We start from the raw sequence: 22114 nt of genomic DNA, 5'->3' as shown, positions 1-22114 counted from the left end.
ACCTCGGAAGGATGACAGGCTGAGTCAACCCCCTGGTGTATTAATTCAGTGGCCCAACGGGGCTTGAACTCAGGACCTTTTGGATCCCAAGCCGCTGCCCGAACCACTGCGCCAACACACCAGGCTCATATATATATATATATATATATATATATATATATATATATATATATATATATATATATATATATATATATATATATATATATATATATATATATATTGTTGTTCGTCGTTCGGCTGCTCCAGTTAGGGGTCGCCACAGCGGATCATCCGTCATGATCCGCATTCTGATTTGGCACAGGTTTTACGCCGGATGCCCTTCCTGACGCAACCCTGGTCGCCTCTTACGACACAGGGATAAGGATTGGGTTTCGCCATGATTCCGGGATGCCCTACACCCTCTCATAGTGAGGTCCAGCGCATAGCTCCCGTCCTCAAGCGATCCTCCAACCCAAGCCTCCGAGTAGCCGGATTACAGGCGCACGCCACTACGCCCGGTATATATATATATATATATATATATATATATATATATATATATATATATATATATATATATATATATATATATATATATATATACATATATATATATATATATATATATATATATATATATATATATATATATATATATATATATACATGTATATAGTCCCCTCTCATGTCATAGGTGAAGGGGACTTGTCTCCTCTGTCATCCCCCACCCTCCCATCCCTTCCCATTCTCCCAAGATCGCTGCATATCTACTTTTGAGGGGTCAGAAGATATTGCTAATTGACACATCAATTTGGCACTCTTTAGTTCCTCACACATTCTTTAATAATGTGCAGGAATAGGTGGAAATATCCAGAGCACTGACTCATCAGGAAAGACACATCATTAAAAAGTGCCAAATACAGTTGCCAAATCCGAATGCAACCTTTTTCTTTTCCATGATCTCAGTGTATTGAAGAACAAGTTGACAGAAGGTCTGAAAAAAGGCTCTGGAAAACCCTCTTTCTCCTTTTTCAGGCAAATACGCATTGTGTCATGCAGTAACCCCATCCTTCCAGGCAGAAAGCAGCTGCATCACTCTGTGATTTGAAATTGATTTGATGTTGGTTTTATAAAGGATATGTGTCTTTTAATCTTGGCAAATCACACTGTCTCCCCTTGTCACACCAGAAGGATCATCAAACTCACCCACTTATGTATATTTCCATTGTCAGCCACTGAAGACGGTTTCTTGTCTTGAATTTATAGGTATCACCATCAGCCATGATCTTTCCTGGGCTGACTATTTAGCAACTCTGGCTTCCAAAGCCAGTCACAGACTGGGCATCATCCATCATTCTGAGTAATTCTTTCAAAAATCAGGACTACTTCCAACCTGCAAGGCCTTTGTCCAGAGCTAATTGGAGTAATTCTTTCCCCTATGAACTGGCACCCCAGCATTACATCTGTTACTCCTGTAATTTGTGGACTATGCCACTCCTGTAATCCCCTTCCCTGTTCAACTCTTGAAGTCGAGGCTGACTGCATATGTCCTCTATTTTTTTATATCCTATTTGTGGAATTACCTTCATTCAATCCCAATCTTCCCTCCAGGACTTCAACAAATGGGGTTCACCATCATTTCATGTCACCCCAAACCCTACCCACGATCTTTTCTATCCCCATTAACCCGACCTAATCCAAACCTCTTACTTTCAGCTTGGTGATTTCTCTGCTCATCTTTCTCCTCTTTTTTCGTTCATTCACTTGCTTGTTGTGTCCAATTCTGGCCCCACGGTCCCACTTTCAGATTGTTACCTCTTTCCTCTGTCACACACAATGTAATCTTTTATAATCAAAATATTGTTACAGCCGTGGAACTGTTCCGCTTGCCCAGTTTGAGTCCCGCAGGTCGTGTCAAAACGACCGCAACCGCCAGCAAGTCCACGGTCCCGAGTAAGTTTCCGAGCCTGTTTGCCACGTTACAATGCTCGTGGGACCATGGATTTAACTGAATGAAGTGCCGACAGATGCATGTGATAATGTAATTTGGCCGAGCAAACCATTAGGTCGTAAGCATGGTCAGTCTAAAGCAGTTTGAACTGCACTCCAACTCCATTGCAACCAGCCTAAACCACCAAACAGAAGCAGTCAGAAAATGTAATTGACCGTCCGCACTCCACTCTCGTTTCTATTGGTGGTGAACTATTGGTGGGTGGGATCATTTGGCCGTCATGACTCCATCTCAAGCCATAGTGGTTTTTATCACGAGCCGTCTGAGGTCATTTAACTGCCCTGTAACGGCTCCAGCTTATTCTCCCACTTGCCTCGTGCCTCAACATTTTATGAGTGTTTTTAAAAGAGAAACATAAAGGACAGATTTATGGAAAAGAACATCTAACAAAGCCAAAGGTTTGGTTGGGGGTAGAAACAAACAGGATGGCATGGAAGACGAACCGTCTATCTCTGACATACGCAACGCATATCTAAATTCCCAATACGACGTCACACTTATACTAAACAAATACTAACAAACTAGAGCGTTCATAGAACATGATACCCCACACATTGCAGAAGAACATACTTCAATTTTAATAAAACAATGACTTTCGAGATCGTTTCAAAAATCTGGAAGTTTAGTGCTACTGAAGCAGTCTTATACATCACTCATACACTGTAATACGATGGCGTTGAGTCACAGTTTCAGAAATGGAGGCTTTATTTACCACCATAGAATGCAGCGTCAATCGGCATCGTGCATAGCCATATCGGCGACCTCTTCCTCACCCCGATACTGCACCCTCTCATATCCACGCCCACTTCCCAGGGGCTGTGCTTGACAGCTCCTATTATATACACCACCCTGTAGAACTTGTCTGAGTACTGCAAAAATGGAGGTTCTTGGAAGTATTATCAAGGGGATTTGTGTTCTACAGTGTTGAAGTACATAAATCAATTTAAATATCAGTTTAAGGGCATATAAATAATTTAATTTCTGGTTTTAACACCGTTTTACCCAATGTCTATTACACCACCCTATGTAACATGGTACATTCGTTCTTCGTGCTTGTTGTTTGTTTCCTTTATGACGTCCTTAAAAACAGTAAGTTTCCTGTTTGAAATGATTTTTAATTTTGTTTGACTGCCAGGGAGCCAGACAGAGTAAAATTATCTCACTCCTCTCTGCGCATGCACGATCGTGACAAATTCAGAGTCAAAATACGGTAAAATGGTAAACTTGTTTTCCTATCCATGTTCCGATTCATGTTCAAAATATAGCATTCCATTTAAATCAGTTGTTCCTCAATCATAAACTCATAAGATGGACAGACAGACATGAACCAATTGCTTAACACCACTTTTCGCTTTGCATGTGCGGGGTAACAACTAAACAGTTTTACCCACTCCGGCGATTTCCACAACACATTCTAAGTAGATTTTAAAAATATTACTGTGGTTACTCAATTTCATTGCTTATTCCCTTGCAAAAAGTCTTTCTATTTTTGGGTGTGTTGGGTCCATAGCAGCAATGCTTGTGATTAATGAAGCTTGATTATTAAGCTGCATCTTTGGCTCAAACAGATCCTTTCAATTGCCTTAGAATCGCACATGATATGATTATTCTTTGGACAGACAGGAGTCCCATGTTGGTGTACTGGGGCAGATTTTCACCAGAAACAGACAGACAGATATCCGTGCCATTTGCCAATTTGTGTGATCTGTGGTACAGAGAAACATTCTGAGACTGGCCTTGGAGAAACAAAAATGAAAACCTTCCAAAGCATTTTCCTATCAATTTGTTTTTGATTTGTCCCTGAAACATAGCTTCAGATTACACTATAACGTTTTTTTTATGCCTTGCAATCTTTAAAATTGTGTTCAGGTTTTTTGATCCTCCAATAATTTTCCAACCTCCTGTTTATGGGAGCATGTTGAAGTGTTAGCTGTTGAAGCATGTCGAGGAAATACCATGGTCAAACTAGAAGGGCACTCGATGGAGCGCAGACTTCCACCATGTAATGCCTGATCCACGAGAATGTATCGGGCCCAATACATTTTTTTAAATATCATGCTATACAGTACTGTATCGTTTTTGGCCCCGTCTCTCAATGGTGAAGAATCACTTTAAAAATTAAATAATTCTCGTATCCATATCCGGACTCGGATCTTGACTAAAATCAAATCAATTCGTCTTTGCCACAAACCCAACCTGTCCACTAAGTTTCGTCCGAATCCGTCCACAACTTTTTGAGATATCGTGCTATATATCGGTTTAGCCCGATCTCTCAATGGTGAAGAATCACTTAAAAAATTATCACATCCAGATCCAGATCTTCACCAAAATTGAAACAGACAGAAAGGGGTGAAAACATGACCCCTTCCCCTTCGGTAACGGAGGTAATTAAACAATCATGAGCCTTTATGGCAAGCATAATTTCTGATCCAGTCACTCAATGTACCTGACTCTTTCCACTTGCATGCAATGCTGTCTGTCTTTTTCATCCTATCATCACAAATAGCAATACATTGACACATTTTGGCGTTGATTGATTAATGTTGCGTAATTAACATGTCATTTTGACATTTTTTTCCCTCCAGCCTCAGGTTGTGGTGTGTGTGTGTGTGTGTGTGTGTGTGTGTGTGTGTGTGTGTGTGTGTGTGTGTGTGTGTGTGTGTGTGTGTGTGTGTGTGTGTGTGTGTGTGTGTGTGTGTCACTCAGCATGGTACAGGCATAGTGCATTTATATTTGAGCTGTCTAATCTGCTTGGCAGATATCTCGATGAACATTATTTCCCACTCGACCGTTATCAAACTCTTACATCGTTATAAAATTGCACATCGTTATAAAATTGCACTGATCCTCTGCACAGGATGAATTATGGGTGATGTTTTTGAGCAATGAATGAGTGAATTCACCGAATGACATTACCATTCTGTCATAGTGAACAGCAGAACAGCATGAATGCAAAAGTCACAAAGGGAAGAGGCATTGTCGAGGAGGCCATTAGGTGAGGGCAAAGAGGCTAAAAATATCTGTTGGAATGGGAATGTACTTTGCTTGCCGGGTGCTTGTCAAATGCCTAACCAGCAGGCACTCTCCGCAATGTCCTATGCTTTGTGTTTCTTTTTTTGAATTTATCATACTACACAAGGGACACCTTGTTGGCCTCTGTTATTCATTGTACTGTGTGTGTTAGCATCTCTTGACAGTCAAAGTTTGTGTAAATGGCTGACATACTTTTCTTAAACAGTGGTCAAATATGTCATTGGATACTTTACACTGGATACTTTTCAAATATGTCATTGGATATGTTAATGGAGGAAAATTGAGTTCTGCACTCAGTCAAAAGGGAGTGAATAGGAGTGTTGCTATTAGGCTATGAGAATCTTGGCTTACATAATGTGGACTCAATATTAACGGGTCTCCCGGTGCCCGGGGAATCCAAGTTTAGCGTCGGGCATCCAAATTTTACAAGGCAGTGCTTGGGTGTTGGATGCCCGGTTAGGCACCCTCAAAACCACATAATGAAGATAAATTTTGACCCCACATTTACGATCGCCATGATCGAAGCGACAAGGTTTTTTAAATCCACTTCGTGTGATGAAATATCACCAAATTTAGAAGTACTATTAATAATTCTCAAATACACTACACTCGCATGCATGTGGTCTGCGGGAAGATGCAGCGAACTTACAAATACACGAACCAAGGCGTGAAAACGATTGGTCCATTACGATTCAAAATTTGATGATCACCTCTGAGCTCTCCCAAAAGAACATACAATCTTACAATAAATCTTGGTGGTATTCGATTGAGAAAATTTTATCACCAAAGTGGTACAAGAGGAGGCCTATATCGGTCAGAGATAATAATGCCCATGCAGATGAGTCTGGAGAACGTCATATAATGTGTTCTGGAGTGGGTCACTCCAGTCTGTCTCTAATAATGTGCCATATCTATACAAATAAATGTCAGCGTGTGTCCATCTGTCCATCCATATCCTCCATAACTCAACAAGGACAAATGTGTCCAAGAGCAGCGTCCTTAAGGTTTTGTCGGCTTTAAAAAATAAAAAAAAACAACTTCCCATATTTCGTCACGTGCCTTGATTAAGCCAATAGCGAGACCTGTCATAGTGTATTTATGCATTTAAGAAATGTAGTGTATTTACGAAATAAATAATGTATTTACGAATTTACAATACATTAAATGGAATAATCTTTAAATAGTAATATGAACTTTTCGAAACTTTAAAGCAAATGTCCGAATATATTTAAAAGTTCATGATAGACGCTCTCAAAAGGCACCCTCAATGCGACGATGTGTACAGGTGCTTAGTATTTAAGGAGATCCGGATCATGTTATTCAAGAGTTTAGTCCTAATATAAAGGTTTTGTCTTCACAAGAAAAAGAAGAACAACGCCGAGCGTTCTTAGAGCAGCGTTCGCTACGCGAGATGCTGCTAAAAACCATGAAACCAAGCAGCCCCAAACTTTGTATGCACACGAAGAAAACTCCAAGGAAGTGCAAGAGTGAAAATTGGGTTTTTGGGTTAATTAAAACATCCCTTTTGAAGATAATTAACGGCCTTATTTAATTATATCCTTCATCAGGCGCATCCTCGGCCACCTCGCTGTCTGGCGTCTAAAGGTCTTTCCTGGGTAACCTCTCTGGGGTCTGAAGCCGCCATGTTTTTGGCCTGCTCAACCATGCCTTGACTTGGAACAGGCTGCAACTATTTCTTTACAATAAAGTTTTTTTTTCTCACGTTCCTCACTCATATATCTAATGCCTGTTCATCATTGCTATGAATTGCTGGGTACATTGCAATGTTTATAAACGCCTGGAGACGGCAGCATTCGTGGCTCTATTTCATTTTCACACATGCCATAGCCTCAAGAATCTCTTAAACTAAGCAGAATTACAACATTTCAGCTCCAGAATCAAACTTACAAGCAGTTCTGATTCCTAAAAAAAGTGTTAATTTGTCCAATTCGGATATATTTGACATTTCGGGCATCTCTGCAGTCTCGGAGGTGTATATTTCGTTTGTCGGTTCGGTGATCGCTAATCGCATGCCAATCAAGCCGTTTCTTATCAACCATTTTGGTGGCATGCTTAAGCCACTTGGCAAGTGCTCTACAATATTCACACTGTCACTGAATACTGTACGTCGATTGACTTGAACAAAGCTCAGGGGCTCTCGCGTGTGTTGGCCACATGTTGTTCTGCGGTGAAACAGGCAGTGGCTGGCTCACTGAAAATGTGAAATTTTATTTTCCACGACGTTCCCCTTTTTGTTCTTCCATTATATGACCCATCACTTCGACATTGATACATATTTTTTTCTAAATAATGTCCACTTCTCACATCGACCAAGCTTCACAATTGCAGACAAGTCCCTCAGATGGTGCCTTGCTGGTTTTAAACGTTGTGCAATTTCATTTTTGAACGACATCGCTTTTTTAACTTTTTATGCAATGTGTTTTCAATATCGACCCGTCACTTTGACATTCATACATATTTTTAAAAAACCTCCATCAACCGTGTTCGGAGTTCCTCAAGTTTCAATTGCGATACCGCAGTTCTATACTGGAGGTAGGAAGGCAAAATATATAATATAATCGCAATGAGAAAAAATAGTTTCAGTTATGAAGTAAAGAATCGCCACATCACAGTAGGAAAGCCGAGGGGTACGCATGCTCACTCTATATAGCCTGGATTTGATTTCACAGGCAGGGTGATTCATCAATGTGTGTCATCTCTTGGATGGATGGTAAACTGGGCATCACATCTGCTGGAATCCCTCACTCCTCTCCCTCCCTTACCCCTCTCCCTCCCAACCCTTCCCCCTCTCTCCCACCCCTCTCCCTCTTTCTGAACCTGACCCCTCTCTCTCTCTCTCTGAACCCTCCTCTCTCCCACACTTTACTCCTTCCTCCATCTCTCTCCACCCCTCTGTCTCTCTCCCAACCATCCCCCTGATCCCCTACCCTTCCCCCTCTATTGAGGGGACTATAGCACGTACGAATCAGATTCGGAGTGAGCCGACCAGTGGGATGCATAGGTCACTGCATGTAAGAGCATGTATGCATGCACACAGACCTTTGCCAGAAAGATAGCTTGGATTGTAAATGCTCCCGTCCCAAGTCTCAACGTGTGTGTGTGTGTATGTGTGTGTATGTGTGTGTGTGTGTGTGTGTGTGTGTGTGTGTGTGTGTGTGTGTGTGTGTGTGTGTGTGTGTGTGTGTGTGTGTGTGTGTGTGTGTGTGTGTGTGTGTGTGTGTGTGTGTGTGTGTGTGTGTGTGTGTGTGTGTGTGTGTGTGTGTGTGTGTGTGTGTGTGTGTGTGAGATTGGTATCTACACCTGCGGGTTTCAGAATGTGGAATGGAGTCCTCACAGGGTGGGCTCAAAGTATCCACCTTTATTTCGGTAAGGGGTCATGATTCCTGGACCAAGCTGTGAAGTTTTTTGTTCTCAAAATTTTGTGCCAAGGACTCTCTTCAGGATTGTCATTGAGCCCTGGACAGCTTCCAACTGTAGTTTGTTTGTAGTAATATTCCCACAGATGGTTTTTCATATATCTGTGACATTTTTCATCATCATTCCCACAGCTCCAACTATCACTGGTACAACTTTGACATTCTTCAGCTTTCAGGATCTTTTCACATCATTCTTGAGGTCTTGGTATTTAGTCATTTTCTTGATTTCTGCATCGTTTAGTCCAGAATCACTGGTATTAACACCTCAATTAGCAATGTTTTCTCCTTTTTTGTTCCTAAGTCTGATAACAGGTTGCGTTGCTTTGTTTTCGATGTTCACGCTCAATGGGATCATTAGGTCATGCGTGAGCGGGAGGTACTTCCATATTTTCAGTGATTACTTTTGGTTCATGTTCCCATCAATTTTCTGGAACTGGGAAATCAAAGTTTTGCAGATGTGCCAGCATAAGGATTACTTTACAAACTCTGCTGTGTCGTTGTGTATACAGTTGTTCTGACACGAGATTTTTTTGTGTGTGAGTTCAGTCATTAAGCATAGCATATCTGTCCTTGCGAATGCCACCCCTCCCCTTTCTCTTTTTTTCTCCTCCTCCACCCCCCCCCCAATCCCTCACTCTCTCTCTCTCTCTCTCTCTCTCTCTCTCTCTCTCTCTCTCTCTCTCTCTCTCTCTCTCTCTCTCTCTCTCTCTCTCTCTCTCTCTCTCTCATACACACACCTCCTCCTTGCACCCCACCCTCCCGCAGTGTATTTCAATGTTGGGTGAGGCGTCGCTCCCTCACCTTCCTCACTCTTCTCTTCCTAGCTTCCCCTCCCTCCTCCCTCCATGCTCTCTCCTCCATTCCCTCCATCCTCTGCCCTCCCTTTCCTCATCTCTCTTCCCTCCCTCCATTTCCTCTCTCTTCCCTCCCTCTCCTCTCTCTTCCTTCCCTCCCTCCTTCCTCTCCCTTCCCTCCCTCCCTGCTCCATCTCACCTCCCTTCTCTGTTCCTGCTCTCTCCCTCTTCTCTTCCCCCTCCCTCTCTATCCCCACACCCTTAATGTCCCCGTCAGCGAAGCGACAGGTTGTGTGTGCGTGTGTATGTATGTGTGTGTATATATATGTATATATATATATATATATATATATATATATATATATATATATATATATATATATATATATATATATATATATATATATATATATATATATATATATATATATATATATATATATATATATATATATATATATATGTATATATATATATATATATATATATATATATATATATATATATATATATATATATATATATATATATATATATATATATATATATATATATATATATATATATATATATATATATATATATATATATATATATATATATATATATATATATATATATATATATATATATATATATATATATATGTATATATATATATATATATGTATATATATATATATATATATATATATATATATATATATATATATATATATATATATATATATATATATATATATATATATATATATATATATATATATATATATATATATATATATATATATATATATATATATATATATATATATATATATATATATATATATATATATATATATATATATATATATATATATATATATATATATATATGACACCGTGTAGCTAATGGGAAAAGCCAGGTGCTGGATGTGTACAGATTGTCGATTCCACTGACATCAGGATGACAACAGACTGGTGAGAGAAATTCTCTGAGAGACGTATTATAACTCAGTCGCACTTCTTAATCACGTTGAACAAACAAGGCCACAGCTTACGGATGACCAAATGGTTGTTTATAACGGTGATAGCCCTCATTAATTCTGCGGTAGGAGGATTGATCATCTGGGATGCTGCTGGAGGCACAGAGAAAACATTTATCATAAACCTCATTCTTGCAAATGTTCATTCCAGTGGTCATGTTGCATTGTCAGCTGCAAGCAGTGCGATTGCTGCCCAGGTTCAAGCTGGACAAACAGCCCATTCTACATGAAAGATCCCACTCAACCTGACAGGCACAGAAACACCAATGTGTGCCATCAAATGTGGCTCGGGTTTGGCAATCCTCCGCAATTAGTGTAAAGTCATCTTCTGGGATTCAACTATAATGTCACTTCGACTGGCAGTCGAAGCTCTCAACTGAATGCTGAAGGACATCCTTAAGAGCAGCGACCACATGGGTGGGATTTTGTCGGTGTTGTCAGAAGATTTCTACCAAACCTTCATACTGTGCAAATTGGTATGGAAGCCAACAAGATCAACACTTACCTCAAATATTCACATCTTTGGAAGTATATGAAAACTTTTGTCTGACAACAAACAAGTGATCATTCTTTTTAGGTGATTACGATGCAGGTCAATTTGCAAAGCTGCAATTGAGAATTGGAGATGGCGAGATACCTCATGTTAGTGTTGGATATTTTATCAGTTAAACCACAGAAATTGGGTTCCATGATATCTTCAGCCAAATATCTTCAGTCGAGGGTGTACCAAAACGTAGTGCAACACCACAAGGACATTGAGTGGTTGTGTGAGCATGAAAATATTGCTCCATACAATGAATCAGTCAAAACAATCATCTGGGAACTTATAAAAAGCTTCCCAGTGGAGGCCACTGCCTACAAATCAGTGCACAAAGCCATGAGTGATGATGAAGCAGTTACATACCCCACAGAGTTCCTGAACAGCCTGGAGCCCTCAGGCATGCTACCTCACCACTTCCTTCTGAAAATAGGACCGAAGCTCTTACACAAGCTCGACCCACCAAGGCTTTGCAACAGAACTCAAGTAATTATCAATCAGTTGCTGCCAAATTGCAGAAATGTCACCATCACTACTGGACCAAACAAGGGAGAGCAAGCGATGATTTCAAGGATACCGATCATCCCATCAGACACAGGCATGCCTTTTGAATTTCGACGAATTCAGTTTGCTTTCACATGACCATCAACAAGTCTCAAGGACAAAACCTCTAGGTTGTTGGCCTTCGTCTTCAAGAGTTTGCATTCACACATGGCCAGCTGTACATGGTAGCAGGCAGAGTGGGAACGTCAGCGAACTCAACATGTTTCGACTGACCTGCCGATCACATCGCATACCTTCTGGTTGAATGTTTTGAATTTACTGGAACAATTGTATGGGTGGCAGACAGATGGTTGTTCTTTGCGGATTATGTGGTTTTACCATGTGAAATATAATCCGCAGTGATGCTCACCCTAACAGTCAGGCTGTGTGTCTGATATATATATATATATATATATATATATATATATATATATATATATATATATATATATATATATATATATATATATATATATATATATATATATATATATATATATATATATATATATATATATATATATATATATATATATATATATATATATATATATATATATATATATATATATATATATATATATATATATATATATATATATATATATATATATATATATATATATATATATATATATATATATATATATATATATATATATATATATATATATATATATATATGTATATATATATATATATATATAGTTATATATATATATATATATATATATATGTATATATATATATATATGTATATATATATATATATATATATATATATATATATATATATATATATATATATATATGTATATATATATATATGTATATGTATATATATGTATATATGTATATATATGTATATATATATATATATATATATATATATATATATATATATATATGTATATATATATATATATATATATATATATATATATATATATATATATATATATATATGTATATATATATATATATATATATATATATATATATATATATATATATATATATGTATATATATATATATATATATATATATATATATATATATATATATATATATATATATATATATATATATATATATATATATATATATATATATATATATATATATATATATATATATATATATATATATATATATATATATATATATATATATATATATATATATATATATATATATATATATATATATATATATATATATATATATATATATATATATATATATATATATATATATATATATATATATATATATATATATATATATATATATATATATATATATATATATATATATATATATATATATATATATATATATATATATATATATATATACACGTATTACGACGGCATATATATGTATGTACATTCACCCTCGACGGCCCTCGTACGAGTCGAGCCGTTAGCGTGCCCGACCTGTGCGCAACCCGAGCGGACGGTTGCCGAAGTTCTGTCGGTCCGAATGTACTTTTACAGTGGCAACAGCCTTTATAATTCACCAACACGCGTCACGCTAAGCCAATGGAGGAAACACAGCAACGAACTGATACATTTAACAAATGTATTTATTTCTAATGGGGCAGGGGAGCATGCAAGAAGGCAGAGTAAACTGAATATTGAAGGAATAGCAATTTATGTACAAGCACTTATGCAGTTTTACTTAATAGACTGGCGCCACAAATATACACACACACACACACACACACACACACACACACACACACACACACACACACACACACACACACACACACACACACGTACACCCAAGAACCGGTGGCCACAGCCTTTATTGAGGCTTCCAGCTTGGAGGGAAAGGTGAGCTGAAGACCAGAGCGTGCCTCGGACCTGTCCGCCTTGTGCGGGTACGTTGGGGTGGCGGGACTCGGACCTTTCGCGTGTGAGGTGAACGTGACAACCACTCGTGTCACCCGTTTCTCTCTCCTGGTTCACCGACAGAGATACGGCACGCAACCCTTGCGGTTCTTGACGGGGAAGGATCTCTCAAGCTCTTTTTTGTGGTCCGATCATGCCGCACCCTTATTCACCCTGTCTCAGGGGTGGGGGGCCTCAGCCCTCCCCGCTCTCCCTCACTGGACGGTTTTGGCATGCAGAATCGCTCGTCGCACTGTCACTGACCAAAGCGGCAAGTCCGTCGATTGGTCCGGGGGCGTGGTGACGTCACGCGGACCGCCTTTCTTACCGTCGCGGGGTCTGATTGGCTGAGGGGCGGCCACCCCACCCGTAGCACGCTGATTGGTCGAGGGCCGCCACGAGGCTCCTCCTTGAACTCCGCCCACCATGGCGTAGGCATGAGGAAGTGAGGTGAAGGTGAGGGTGATGCTGGTGTTGTTGTAGTTTTGAGGATTTAAAAATAAAAGAAAACCCTGACTATCAAAGTAACTTCGCAGCACATGTACCTTTAATTACCCATTTGACACGGGACGGGGACCCTCACTAAAAACACATACTCACCGATATAACTGTTCTGTAGGACCTGTATGTCGAGTGTTCACGTCTTCCAGATTCGCAACAGTGTGTGTGTGTGTGTGTGTGTGTGTGTGTGTGTGTGTGTGTGTGTGTGTGTGTGTGTGTGTGTGTATGTGTGTGTGTATGTGTGTGTGTATGTGTGTGTATGTGTGTGTGTGTGTGTGTGTGTGTGTGTGTGTGTGTGTGTGTGTGTGTATGTGTGTGTGTATGTGTGTGTGTATGTGTGTGTATGTGTGTGTGTGTGTGTGTGTGTGTGTACACATCACACGCACCTACTGACTGTTATGGTGAGCATCGCCGCAGATTATATCTCACACGGTAAAACCATCCGTCTGACACCCAGACAATTTTTCCTACTAATGCAAGCCATTCAACCAGAAGGCAAGTGATGAGACCAGCGGGAAAAATGCAGATTATGCGGTTTTACCTTGTGAGACATAATCCACGGCGATGCTCACCATAACAGTCAGGAGGTGTTTCTGTTGTGTAAATGACGAATTTGGTCATCAGTGGTTGGTTATTTATTTGTGTACCATTTTTATGAGGATAAATATGCGTAAAAATACAGATCGTTGATTCCTTTGCAAGTTTAACTGATGTTGACTACATAATCGTTGTCTCTTTAACAGAGTCACTGGGCTGAAGCCTCTTTGTTGGAGGTGATGCCTTGGTGTGGACTGTTTTCTCATGGTGACCAGCAGAGTGCTCATCATACTCCTCATGTTTCAATATATATATATATATATATATATATATATATATATATATATATATATATATATATATATATATATATATATATATATACATATATACACGAGGTGTGTTCAAAAAGTATCCAACCTTAATTTTCCGTGCGTAAACAAATGAAGCTAGGGAGGCGTGGTTTGGTGCACATATGTAGGCGATCCTAATCCGTATGCGTGAATATTTTGGCGACTATTTTGGCGAATAGGGAGGCGACTGACAGCTTCTGCAGACGGGAAAATATTCACGCATATGAATTAGGATCGCCTACATACGTGCACCAAACCACGCCTCCCTAGCTTCATTTGTTTATGCACGAAAAATTAAGGTTGGATACTTTTTGAACACACCTCGTGTATATATAATATATATATATATATATATATATATATATATATATATATATATATATATAATATATATATATATATAATATATATTGTTATGGATCTGGAAACCATAAGCATTGAATATACAGTACAAATGTCCCAAAAGTCAGTTATGTCGTTAAGTATGTGTGTAGTCAGATCCCCTTCCTTTTGTCTTGTGGGAGAATCAAAGGCGTGCGTTGCGATTTCTTTTAGTTAGGTTATTACATCTAATAAACCATCCCATCTGCATGACCCCTTCAACCCATCACGCTCCATCACCACCCGCTGGCTGCTCGTACCTTGACTTGCCGAGAGGGGGTCTCGCGGTTCCATTTCTCGGCTCCCACGAACGTTGTAACTCTTGTATGATGACCTTCGCAGCACTGACACTGTAACTCGGCGAGAGCGAAGCCACGTGGCGGAGTAACTGGGGTATCCTGGCAGGGGCCGAGGCCCCGCCCCAGAAAGGTGGGCCGGAGGACGCTGTCCAATCAGAGGCGGACAGCGAGGTGCGTTTTCTCCAAGGGCCCCCATCCCCATGGAGAGAGGCCAATAAATCTCGGAGACTCTCTGTAAAAAGGGGTCCGGTCGAGTTTGCTTTCACGGTGGCTGTAAGCAGTCAGTTTTATTTCACGGTGGCTGTACGGGGTTCTGGAGTTTCACGGTGGCTGCTACTAGGAGTTTTAAGGAAGGACAGAGCGACCCTGACCTCCTTCCGTGAACCCCGATTGTTCACTACCCGAGCTCCGCCATGGACCACGAGTCCCTACATGTGACTGGGGACCGGACCAACGACCTTTGTCAGGTGCCACATCGCGGAGCATGCACTTCCTCCGACGGTCAGGTACACCACCGAACTCTGACCCCCAGCTTGTCTCTCTCCACGGTCCATTAAAGACTCTAGGTTTCTTTTCATTGTGTGTGTGTGTGTGTGTGTGTGTGTGTGTGTGTGTGTGTGTGTGTGTGTGTGTGTGTGTGTGTGTGTGTGTGTGTGTGTGTGTGTGTATCTGCGTGTGGGTCCGTCTTGTAAGTAGATCTGAATAAGTGTTTTTGCTCATTGTAAATATTCCTTCTTGCATATTCACGTTACGTCTTGCCTTTGTCTTTTTATTGTATATAAACATTTGTAGAAATATTCCCAGTCCATTTCTGTCCCTTCTTGAATTGGTCCAGCATGGTTCGGATCTGAGTTAAGGTGGGGTTTTATCCCCGATTATCCGTTCATTCCAGCCGGCCCGGCTTTGGCAGTTTCCGCTCAGCTGCACCTGAACCTGAGCTGGTAGTCGGTAGTTGGAACTCTACCCAGTCGGTAGAGTGACCCGGTTTGAGCAAGACGTACCGAGGGCGTAGTTTCCCCGGTAGTAGAAATCGCGTAGTTAATTAGGTAAATTGGTTATAGACAAATAGACCCTACGCTACGCGGTTGAGATATTGGTGACCACGGTCGGTTAAACGACTCGCCGGCTCGCGGAGTTATCCGAGCGACGGCCTACAATTCCGGGGAGTTTGGTGGGAGACGACGCAAGCTTTCCCCACCTTGTGGTCGTTCTCGCCACTGACCCCTGGCCCACAACAATATATTGGATTGTAATTGTGTTACAATTCTCACATTGAGAAGTTATTGTATTTTGCCATTTATTCGTATTCATTTTTCCATGAAAAAAACTTTTTGTAGATGCAGTTTCTGTGAAAAGCATGCTGTGTTGGCCCTCATTTTAAATTCCACGTTTGCCATAATTCATTTATTGCTTCCCTTGAGTCGTGACGAGGCAAAGATGACCTTTGAGTTCATTTTTTCTGCCTTTGGTTTTACTCGACCTTTTCAAAATGTCAGTGGTATTTATTTGTAGCTCCAAAGGGATATTCATGTTTGACATAATAAAATATCGGCCTTATGTCTGAGCATGAAAGTGATGGTGCATTGTTGTCCCTGTTGCTCCGAACACTCGCTGGTTCAATCAGATGAGCTATCATAGTTGAGCCTTCTTGTGCTTTCAAGCAATGGATTATACCTTTATTTCTTGTTTCCATTTTCAAAACCTGAGCACTTGGCTCATGGTCGTGATATTTCAGGTTCAAATCCCACACTATGTTGATTTGTCAATTCCTTACGATTGTCATTGCAAAGCTTTGAAAGGAACATAAATGTCTCTTCACAGCCCAGTCCTCCAAATAATGTAGATGAATATACAATCTCTGTGAGCCTGAAACACACAAAAAAAAATAATTAGAAGGGCACTCTGACATCGTGACATCGCCAGATATGCCTCTGACCACATTATTACATCGTCACACATTTCGTACCAAGTTTGATTTCAATCCCAAAACCTCCAGTAGATTCAATATATTAAATAATTCTGGCTGCCAGACCATGCGTCCGATCAGGTTGAAATTTAAAACATATATTCCACATGATTACGAGATCATAATTGTGGTGTTTCATGTTGATTGATGAAGTGGTTCAAGAGAAATAAATTTTTTTAAGATATTCGTTCAATCTAATATGGCTGCCAGACCATCTGACCAATTAATTATTTGTGAACACCCTGGTATCCCCAAAGCTTGGGGAACATGTGTTTGAGGTTTCCCCTCAATCTGTGCAACAATTCTGGAGAAGCTGATTTTTAAAGGTTTTTGGGGTAAATCCAATATAGCTGCCAAATCAAATGACCTCAGACAACAGAGGTGGAGAACTTTTTGTTCCTCGTTGATAGGTGATCATGGCTGTAAAGTTTTACCTTGCTCTGTTGAGACATTTTGGAGAAGATTTTTTGAAGGTTTTTATGTTAAAAATAATATGGCTGCCAAACCACGTGACCAATGATGTCATTATTTTTTCCCCCATACAATTTAGCTCTAGGTGACCCTGAAAAATGTTCATACTGATCGGATAAAGCGTTTGACATATGCAATTATGACGTCATAATGAAGCCACCTATGAGATCATCAAAAATCGCACTTCTTTCCAATGGAGAGTAGTTGACATGCACCAAGTTTCAATTTTTTCCATAGAGCGGTTTTGGACATACAAAGCTCCAAATTTTTCCTTTTTAACAACATAGCTGCCACACCACATGATCTATGCTATCATAATTATCCTTAAAACCTACATTCTACCTATGGTGAAAATTTTGTTTCAATAAGATAAGCGGTTTCAGAGAAAACAGAAAATTTGAATGGACGGACATATGCAAAGATGTACGGACAACTTGAAAACATAATTGGTCCGGCGACTTCATCAGCAGAAACATTGATATACATACTGTTGCTGTTGTGGGGGTAGATGGAGGAATTTAATAGGAAATTTAGCATTGAATATAGTAGTTTTGTCCATGGACGTGCAAGAGGCATCTTGATGTGATTAAGTAGGAAAACTGTGAGCTTAAGTGTTACGTGTCACCACACAGGATGTGGTGCCGTGTTCATTGTTAATAATTAGAGGGAGTAAGAATAAGTTTCCCCAGTATGTCATCGCCCCTCTGTGACTTTCCCTGTGTTTTTATATTTCAAGCGGCGGTCCTGTTTTTACAGCGCGGTGACATCGCGCTGTTATATAATTATTGGCTATTCTGTCCTGTGTCTGCTGTCACGTCTTCTGTCACACTTATGGCCGCGTACGTCCCTTTGATCTGAGGGCTATAAATAGAAATTTGTCCAACATCACAACTCTTAACCTGGGCCACCAGCATGCGACAATACATTCACATTTCAACATATACAAGTTAAAATGCAATTTCCGTCTTTGTTTTAGTCTGTGAAAAACGTACAGGACTGCCCATTGCTAAATGCAGTATCAACTACTCCTTCGCTACCCATAGATAGTGTAAATCATCCTCTGGGCCTTTAAAGTCTTTAGAGGTTTGTGTCTTATGGGTGTTGCTCTGCCTCACCCAACAATGTTAATCAACTATGTTCTCTTAATCCTTGTTTTAAATTTGGCCCAGTCTTGCCAAAAATAAGATGTCTGTCCTTCACGTGAATAAATGAAAGAATGCACACCTCCAATGCAAGCTACCACAACTGGATGGGATAAATACAAACGTTGGTTAAGACATACAAACAAAATTGCATCACTCGTACACCTCAAATCCAGCTGTGCTTGCGCGATGCTTTTCCACATATTCCAGGCTCATTTTGAACAATGCCACGCATAGAATCACTTGCGAACCATGCCCGATTGCTCACAAATTTGACGACCATCATACCAGCATGCCTTACCCATCCATTTTCCGAACATTTGTAGCAAATAACAGTGGCGGATCTAGAGGGTGGGTTGGGGGGGTGTTGCAACCCCCCTTCAGCTGCTGAGTACCCCTCACTCAACCCCTCCTTCCATCAACCATCCCTGAGGGATTTAGTTACATTGAGTGCTTTGGATTTAGATTTTGAATCCACATAGGCTGGAAGTGTTGCCCACTCACTCACTTCATACGTTAAGAATGAATCGTCCAGTTCAAGTTCTCGGAACAAAAACCAAGAATCAACTGAGACAAAGTCAGATAGGCTAGATGTCAATTGTCAAGTGAATGCCCTTGGGAAAGTGAGGCTTTCCGAAGTCTGTACCAAAGCACCCAATAGGCAATAGTCCAAATTCCTCTCTATCAGGCTTGACAGAGATGATACGGTCAGCCAGTCAATGCTTCTCTGCACTTGGAACATCCTCACTGAATAAGGCTAAGAGCACAAACTCAGCTGTTAAGTACCAAACATGACGCTGTAGAGCTTTGACAGCGGATGCAGAAACCTCAGGGTCCACAGATCCATAGCATATGAGATCTTTATACAGACACAAATCATTGTATGGTGCATCAAGAGCTCTCGGGCAAGAGTTCCACCATTTGAAATAAATCAGTGTTGCAAAGTCGCAGAATCATATTCTCTTGGGTACCTGGTGTCGTGTTGTGATAACTGCAGTAGGAGGTCGAGTAGAAATTTGAGTTTCTAACACAGCAATCTTTAGACAATAAATGACCTTTGCCATCCATCGGGCATGGTGCATTGCTCCAGGAAACCGAAAGTCCACTTGTGGTCCGTACTGACCAAGATACATCTCCACTAATTTAGCGAACTCTCTATAGTCGTCTCGCTGGTAGGACTGTATGGTCGCAGTGACATTCAGTACTCCTGCTCTCCAGTCATGTATGAGGGCTGAATTCTCCTCGCTGAATTTATCAAGATCTAAAGTTTTCAAGCTTATTTCACCGCTGTGAGGTACAGCTTTGAAATGCTTTTGAAATCTGGGAAAAACACTGATATCCGGCGACTTCGATGCTTCAATTTTGAGATCAGTAAAAACGTGTCCAATGATTAATTCGCCGATGTGATGGTGGCAAGCCGACCAAAACAAGGGTTTATCCAACGCTTGTTAAATAGCTATGCAAGCTGCACCTTTATGGCCCGTATTGGCCGAGATAGTATCAAACACAATATTAATCACATTTTTACATATCCCCAAGATTGTAGCTGTTCCATTACCATCGTACTTACAATCTCACCAGCGCCACGTGCATCACCAGTGTGGTAGAACGGTGTTCCCAGGAGTAGATGTGTCGAATCCCCTACAGCTATTGTAAGTCGTTCTGTCCCCTTTCTGTACTGCCCTTCAAGTGGTTTCATTATTGTACCGTCCCAGTGAATAGAGGCTTTTGAAGGGGGAATCCAATGCTCTTTTATATCTTTCACGATTTCTTTATTGACAAACCGTCGCGCCCTATCAGCGCTAGAATAGGAAGTACTTATTTTCTTCACATCACCAGAGCACTCAGCAACCAAAGTTTCCGTAAACTGGGCCTGGTCTGCTTTCGTCATTCCTAGTCTTGTGGCCAGCGATACTAGGCGTGGACTGCTGAGGATATTTGGGGGAACATGGATTGTCATTCCAGTTTGACTCCTTCTGTGTCTACTTATGTTCACAATATCATTTGTCCTGTTACCAGTATCAGAAGTTGATGATGGATGTAGTTCAACATCAGTATCAGTATCTTCTTGATCCTCATCTGTGCTGCTACCAAACTCAACCGTGTCGAATAGTTTATCCACGTCTTCAGTTGATTTTCTAGCTCTTACTTCGGATAACTTTGCTTCTTCACGGATTTTCTCCGTCTTCTTCTTTAAAATATTGTCCTTACATCCGAAACTCGCCACACGGTCACTCATCATAGATTGTAGGAAGGCTTTATCCTCTTCATTCGTAATCAGTTGCTCGACATTTTTCGGCCATAAAACGAATGTTGTTTTCAAATCTTCTAATTCCTTATCTATCCTTTCTCTATACTTTCCAGTTCCAGATGAGCGTCTCAATTTCGGTATTTCTCGTAGCTTAGCATTGGTACTAACTAATTTTATTATTTTGTCAGACGCACATTGAGGTGCGATCATTGGGATATGTCCTTTTTATAAAAAGGTTCTAATTTTCCAAGTACTATTTTCGCGATAGCGGCTTTTGTGTAATTGTGATTGCATGCAAGGTCCTGATGATACTTGAAGCATCGGATGACTTGTTCCTTTGTTGGTAATCTCATCCCTGTGATATTCGCATCCTCTGCAACAATCTTTCCTCCGAGTCCGAAGACTACGCCGTCTTGCCTAGTTTCCATGTGAGATTCCTTTCTGAAAGATATAATGATTAGTAATAGTGAGGTTTCGCCTATTCACGCCAGTATGAAGGACAAATACGAAAGCGTGCCAGCATCACTCTAGTCCTTTCAACTAACCACTAGAACTGATAATGCAGGCAGTGTTTCTGAACTCATCACTCAGTATTATGCAATAATTATCACCAGGGAAGTCAAATCATCTCGGAAAATCGTCCAAACTTTTACATTCATGATCTGCCACATGTCAAATTCTCCGGGAAAACACAATTTCCGGGAAAAAATACCATTTTCCGGGAAACTGTGCCAACAAATTACAAGCCAACCATGTTACAAACATCACCAAAGGATCAGTACATTGATATGTCAGAATTATTTCACCACCAGACAAGTTTTGATCACTATACAGTGAAAAATAACACTTATTCTGAAAAATGCGCAGGAGCTGCATGCCTGAACTTTGACCCCGATGTGGACCCCCAAGATGATGACCGAAAATTCTGAAAAAAAAATGAGAAATCTT

The 22114-nt window shown here is 40.0% G+C and overlaps 1 protein-coding gene and 1 pseudogene across 10 annotated transcripts in view; one reads left to right on the top strand and one right to left on the bottom strand.

The window, feature by feature from the left end:
• The window catches only part of LOC147016753 (tight junction protein ZO-1-like), a 657688-nt gene that overhangs the window by 343392 nt on the left and 292182 nt on the right, over positions 1-22114 (top strand). The gene's annotated exons all lie outside the window — the stretch shown is intronic.
• On the bottom strand, positions 362-502 carry LOC147016755 (signal recognition particle RNA; annotated as a pseudogene).

The sequence above is a fragment of the Eptatretus burgeri genome, chromosome 11 (assembly GCF_056783735.1).
Source record: "Eptatretus burgeri isolate ZD-2024b chromosome 11, Ebu_testis_v1, whole genome shotgun sequence".
In the NCBI taxonomy this organism is placed as follows: domain Eukaryota; kingdom Metazoa; phylum Chordata; class Myxini; order Myxiniformes; family Myxinidae; genus Eptatretus; species Eptatretus burgeri.
This window is presented reverse-complemented; position numbering and strand designations above follow the sequence as displayed.